General features: G+C 34.8%; 1 long non-coding RNA gene across 1 annotated transcript; it reads left to right on the top strand.

The window, feature by feature from the left end:
* Window positions 1-4,750: 4,750 nt before the first annotated feature.
* LOC120633879 lies at window positions 4,751-6,112 on the top strand. The gene is made up of 3 exons (XR_005659208.1): window positions 4,751-4,992; window positions 5,855-5,935; window positions 6,032-6,112. It is a non-coding gene; the product is annotated as an uncharacterized LOC120633879 (long non-coding RNA).
* Window positions 6,113-7,403: the final 1,291 nt, after the last annotated feature.

Here is a 7,403-nt window from a genome sequence, read left to right on the forward strand (position 1 = left end):
TTATTTATGGGATAGTGAAAGAGATTAAATTTGCATCGGTGAGTTAACTCAGATGACTTTCAATATTTCTTGTGAAAAAAAAATGTTGAATTGACTTATTATTGCATTATGTTTACAGAAAAATCTTACTGCGTATGCAACTGAGAGTGCTGTCGTTTTATCGTCAATGATTGTAATTTTTGCAGCACCGATAGCAGCAAGTACCCTATTAGACGAAGTTAACAAAATAAAAATTTGTCTTTACAACATGCTTCTTGAAGACAAAGGTTTGTATCATTACTATTGTTCAACATCCAAATGATTGATGATTGGAAATCAAACTATTCATATTACCATTTTTTTAATACAAGGTCAAACCATTGCATCTTCAAGTTAACAAAAAATTGTTAGCTATTGGAGTCTGCAAAGAAACTGGAAGCCCAGAAATAGGAATTTAGTTCTGTTTTATCCCCGTTAAGTAAGATGTTTGGAGATCCAAGCTCCAAAATCATCTTCCTATAAAAGAGGAAAACTGTACCCACCTGTGAGACATCAATAGACCTAAAGGGCGAGAATAGTTTATGACGAAGAATGATGATTTCAGATAAACAACAAGAACGCGATATTCAAAATTTCATTAACTACATCGATGCTCGTCCATTTAAGTTCACGGTGCTCGGAATCATTCCAATGGATGCTACTCTACCTTTGATTGTACTTAATGTATCTATTACATACATCATTGTTGTATTACAATTAACACATTTGTATTGAACCTAATGATTATCTGAATTAATTCTTTGATTAGGAATTTACTCAAAACTTGAAAAAATCTTAACAACATCACCGATTTGTCCTCGTTACGAGCAAGTGCGATTGGTAATGAATATTATTAGTAACATCGATTTTCTTAACTTACTTTATTTAAGGTACAATTATAGTTATCTTGCAAAATCGTTTTTTGTAGTAGTGTGTTAAGATTTAAATTATCTTTACTTATAATAAAACTGTAACTGTCATGTTTTTCATTCGTGTCCGTCTGTTTGTCTGTCTGTCTGTCTTGAACGAATGAATGAATGAATGAGTGAATACACTTTTATTGTACACCAAAGAAAAAAAAGTAGTTACAGACATATAAATACATATCAAGAGAGTACAATTTGGTGGCCTTATCGCTACATAGCGATTTCTTCTAGGCAACCAATGGCGTAAAAGGAAAAAACATAGAAAAGAGGTAGGATCGGACTGTCTTCTGTATCTGGGCCGTGCATCTCGCTGAAACTACTAATGAATTCAAATGAAACTTTTCACGATTTGAAGTAATACTACAAGGTACTTTTTATCCCTAAATTTAGTTAAGTTTTTTTGGGAGAGGGGATGAAAGTGTTTGACGATCTACCACCATAATTCTGTCAAATAAAAATCAATCGAAATATCTATTTTTGTACTGATTGGAGATAGAGGCCAGAACTCCTCAGCACCTGCAACCTTAGGGGTTGCACCCCTCACTAAAGGCTTAACAAAACTGAATACGTAAAGAGCTTCCATATTTTTTAAGAGTACTTCAGTGCTAGGACTAAATGAAAAATGTTAGAAATTTTCTTGGTTAACCTTAAGTATACGAATCAACTAATGCGATTTCTTTTTCCTTCAACGATTAGTATTAGGTAAGTTATAGGAGCTACGACTGATGGATACCAAATTATCTCAAACAAACTTCCAAAGACGAGCACCCATCTTTTTACTCACTTGGATCAACTTTCCTTACCCAACGCTATCGACTGATTTCAGTGCTGCTGTTGTGCCACACATTATTTACACACATTTTTATAGAGAACTAGCGTACCCAGCCCGCTTCGCCGGGCTAGATTTTGCTTTATTTTATTTAAACAATAAACTTACATCATTAAATTTTTAATTTAAGTCTCATAATATATCAAATCATTTATTTCTCTCCGTATTCATTCTCTTCTATTCTCTTCTCGAGCGGGTGAAGATCATTATCTACACCCATGTACACCCAACAATAGAAAATCATCATAGTAAATAAAAGCTGTATTTCAGTTTGACAGTTCAAAAATAGGATTGCTCCAATCGTCACCAAACTTACAGGATTACTCGCCAGGTCAATCCGGAGATTCCCTGAAAGTTTCATTGAAATTGGTCCAGCCGTTTCGGAGCCTATACGGAACATACCCACGCACTTTCTCTTTTATATATATATAAAGATATATTAAAAGTGTTATAAATAAGGCAATACATAAATAGTGCTTCGGGCCGGGTTTAAGAGAAAGAATTCCGGATTTCTCGTAGGATTGAGAATATTCCCTGTGGTTCATGTGCCCTTCTCCAGAAAGAAAGCTACCGTGCCGATTTGCGCAGTCGGCAGCGACCCTGCTTTCTGAGTCCAAGGCGTGGATTCGATTTCCACAACTGGAAAATGTTTGTGTGATGAAAATGAATGTTTATCAGAGTCTAGGTGTTTATCTGTATATTATAAGTATTTATGTATATTATTCATAAAAATTATATTCATCAGTCATCTTAGTACCCATAACACAAGCTACGCTTACTTTGGGGCTAGATGGCTATGTGTCGTATTATATTATTATTGTTATTTAGATTTCCAATAAGCTTGCGAAGATTCCCTGTGTTTTATATGCCCTTCTCCAGAAAGAAAGCTACCAGGAAATTTCATGTGTCCTTAAGATAAGTTCAAACGTTTTCCCGGTAGATGGCTACAAACAACAACAACAAGAAAGATACACTTTAATGTTTATAGTTATTTTAATAAATTATTAATATAACTGAAGGTTATATTCATAATTTCAGGCATCAGTTCATCCAATATACTGCAGCCCTAATTTGAACCGGTTGTTTTTCGCATTTCACTCTTCTGGTCAGTAATACGTATGCATCCCTGTCTATTACCTCATCTATACTACTAAAGAAAGATTTTCTGTTTGTTTGTTTGTACCCAATAGGCTCCGAAAGTTCTAGACCCCTTGTAACCATTCCTTCGCTGAAAGAAAGCTGGAATATCAAGAAGTAGCAAAGGCTATAATTTATGTTCGAAAAAATTGGAGATCCGTAAGAAAATCGCAGTAAAGTAATTCAAAGTAGCAAAATATTGTCTATAGAATTCATTACTTACAACAACTTTTTCTTGAGACGTCAAAAGTATGTACATCATTGAAATTGTCATTATTACCAAGAAAAAAGTCCGCGAGGTAATATATCTAACAATCATAGTTAGGTTAACGAGACACCGTGAGCGGTGGCATCCTTATATGGTTGATATTCCATCAACACGCACGAAACGGTTTTTTTTCACGTTTCTGATACGTACCACTAGTATGTGGAACGCCCTCACGGCAACTGTGTTTTCTGCTACGCATAATTTGAGTACCTTCAAGGCAAGAATGAATAGTCTTTTTAACTAACATAAGTTAATAAAAAAAAAATCGCAATAGCAGCTTTTGCGTTCTAAAATGTTATTAAACTGCCGGTGGAAACAAAAATAAAGCAGTAAAATATTTTTTTTAATTCATTCCAATTGCACATTTAATTTAGTATTAATCTCTAGTTTAGAAAATTTAAGAACTACACCTAAACAAAACAGTTATTTTAAAGATCACTTAATTCAATTTTTTTTTTAAACTACAGTACACAACTTAGATATATTTAGAACTTGAATTTACACATTAATTAAATGCCACAAATCTCTCAAAAAAAACTGTTCCAACGGCATGCTCTAAAAAGAAAAACGAATGCGGACGAAGTTACGGAGAACAAACAGTAAGTACCACATTTAATATAATGATATATAATATGTGGTTACGATCATCGATCATGTTTTCATAGAACTAAGTTCTACAAGCACTCGTTTACAGTACAAGCCATTGAGCTGTAAACGAGTGCGGTAATAATTTTTCTTACTTTTCGTAGCAATTATTATATCATATTGTCTTCCTGTTATAACTAAAATAAATAATTTTAATTAGCCAACGATCTTTATCTTCAATCTTCATCTTCTAAAAAGCCATAAATAATAAACACAAATGTTTCATGTTTAAAAACAACACCTTCCCTATTGTAAGTGGTATATAAGGTTGTTTTAGACTTAATAAAAGCACTTAGCTTATTGTAAAACTATTCAAATTTGTATATATAGACTATTTTGTAGTGTTCAAACTATTTATGTTATAGTGATCAATAAACTTCAATTACTTACTTACTTTTAGTTTCGTATATCAAATGAACGAATCATTGAGTTATGGTCTCTTATCGCCAGATGTTGTCGTTTAGAACAGCAAAATGGTTAAAATAAAGTCTGTAGTTACAAATGCATATCAACTGACACCCAAACCAATATCAAAACTCCTAAAAGCTATATTCTTTGCTATTTTATTTATGTGTTCAATGGACTTAGGGTTGATCAAATACAAATCATTTCTACAAAAAATAACTATTAAAATTACTTCTTTATCTGTCATTTCAATATACGTTATCAGTTTCTACATATTGGCTTATTATAAAAATTTCGCTATGCAAGATGTTTATGTTTATACACGATATCTCGTGGAAATTTATACTCACGTTCTTATACTATTTTTTATACCAGAGAATAAAACATTTTGTTCCTTTCTTAATCACTTGCATTCTATTGATGCGAAGATTGGCGTGGACAGCGATTCTTATCGATTAGATATTAAGATTTTATTATGTTGTGTTGCCTCAATAGCCTACAAAACGTTAATAGGTGTGGTTTATTGCATTAATCTCAATCAATGTATTAAACCTCTTTGGCTTCAATTAATATATTTTGTCCCCTACTCCTGTATGGACTTTCCTTTAATATTTTTATTCTTTATATTCTACTCCGCTCGTTGCCGATTGATTGCTTTAAGGAAAAAAATTTCAAGAAGAGGATGCGACTTCCTGGATTTTCAGTGTTTATATAAATCCTTAATCGATTCAACTGAGGCTGTTAAAAAAGCATTTGATCCAGTAGTAAGTAGTGCTATTCAATAACGTGATATAAATATATTTTATTCCCTTTTTAAATTATTATTATTACTTAGTAATTAATATTTTTTATTTAATAGTAATTTTATTTTAAATGATTAAATATGAAATAAAACATCTGTATCACAATATGGTTAAAATTCGGTGACCTATTTGGGGAAACCGAGGGTTTTGTCTGTGCAATTATGGACGAAGTCATCAAAACGAAACAACCGGAAACACATTATGAAAGATGGCACTCTCAGATATATTTCGAGCGTTTCATCACCTTGGGAAGTCCCTCAGGAATATAGTTTCCGGGTGTTCTCATTTTGCTAACGGCGAATACCTACTTGCACAGACATAATCGAGTAGCCAGGATACGAGTGACATCGAACGATTATCAGGTATATTACATCTAATAGACCTGATATAGTGCTAGTCGACTGATCAGTGCGCCGTGAAACACGTTCACATTTCTATTCCACGTGACGATAATCTGGTGAAAACTGAAAGGATCTAAATACTTGGACCTAGCTCACGAGATTCCCGCCATGTGGAGTGTTGAGTCGACCGTTATTGTTTCGATAGTCTTTTCAGTCAGTGGTCTTCTCGCGAAAAGCTTCGACCAACATCTTAAGAAGCTTTTCCTTGGTTGTTAGATCAAGGGTCGGATAAAAAAGACAATAGTCCTTGAAACAGCGCGTATTGTGAGGAGGTTCCTCACTCTGGAGCACCGGTTGCTCACGCACTCAAAAGCCCCGCAAGCGGAGAAGTGGATTTTTTTTTTAATAATTTGGCATTGTTAACATTTTAAAAAGAAAAATGTAAAGTAATAAATGATACTAAACAATTATTTTATTTTCAGTTTTACGTAACATTACTTGTTGACGTTCCTAGTATTATGTTTACTATATATGTTATAATTAAAGAGATTACATATGCGTCGGTGAGTTGATAAAACCTAATTTAAAAGAATATTTTTATGCCATTCTGTTAAATTCAAGTTTTCTTACCATCTGTTTTTTTTTAATTATATTTCTAGAAAAATCTTACGGGGTATACATCTGAGGGTGCTATCGTTTTATCATCAATCATTGTAATTTTTGCACCAGCAGTGGCAGCTAGTTTATTAACAAGTGAAGTTAACAAAATTAAAATTTGTTTTCATAACATGCTTTTTGAAGTAAAAGGTCAGTATGAAAGTATTAATTAATAAAAAAAATGATTAAAAAAATACATAATCTTCTCTTCTCGTCATAATTATAATGTCAAAAAATTGACGTCTACTGCTGGATATAGGTCTTATATTATAGACCCAAGCGGCAAAAGACCGTGGTATTTTGAACCCCCTAAATAAGTCTTATATAGGGAGTTCCAAATACCACGGTCTTTTGCCGCTTGGGTCCAGTGGCTCACTGCGACTCCATCCGTCCACCTCGTGGAGGTTCTACCAAAGCCACGTTTACCGGTGCGAGGTTGCTTTACCAACACCTACCTCCAACATAATTCGGTTCTCCGAGCTTTGTGCCCCGCCCACTGCCACTTTAGCTTCACGACTCTTTGAGCGACGTCGGTAACTCTAGTTTTTCTACGCATCTCCTCATTCCTGAATTGATCGCATAAAGATCTGTCTCCACCGCCCGCTGAGTGGCCCCGAGCCTTCTTATGCGACCCATGGTTAATAACCCCTTTTTACAACTATATGTCATCACCAAAATACCTTAGTGTCTGAAAACCAATGTATTCTAACAGTGCGTGTTGCCAGTGATGATTTATTACTTTTATCTTTTTAAAAGCCATGTTGATGTATCACGAGGCTTTTGAATTCCGGTCCGGGCAATTTTTTTCAGATATTGGAGTTTTTTGAATTTAAAGTGAGAGCCCGGAAAGTTTTAGCGTTTTTTCATTCCTGTGACTCAAAGCGTGCGTCCCCAGTAAATCCAAATCACATTGGACAGCTTCCAAAGTCTCAGCTCTTTTCTCCTTCTCTTAAAAGTGAAACTGTCTGGGTCCCCGATTCCTGAGGTCATCTGGGTGTGGGGCTTATTACTTATCCACTGTCACGGGTCACTGTCTCGCCCACACTATCCATACGTAACCAAAGCCGAGGTCCAAGACTCGCAGGAGGCTTTCTCCGCCGACGACATACGTCGAACCCTAGGATGAACTACTAACGAGTTTTCGAGCTCTTTCCCCCCAAATAAGGTAATGCTGTTACAATGCTTCAGGTAATAAATGATGAAACAAAAACAGATGGTCCACTAGATGGTAGCTGGGAATGGTAGAACCATCGCCTATAAACAGAGCAACACTTCGCAGAGCATGTAAGAACACGACCGACAAAATGCTGCCATGTGTCCGTCAACCTAAGGCGTAGATATTCCATCTATGATAGATTCCATCCAGATATGGCC

The sequence above is a fragment of the Pararge aegeria genome, chromosome 22, assembly GCF_905163445.1.
Source record: "Pararge aegeria chromosome 22, ilParAegt1.1, whole genome shotgun sequence".
Classification (NCBI taxonomy): Eukaryota; Metazoa; Arthropoda; class Insecta; order Lepidoptera; family Nymphalidae; genus Pararge; species Pararge aegeria.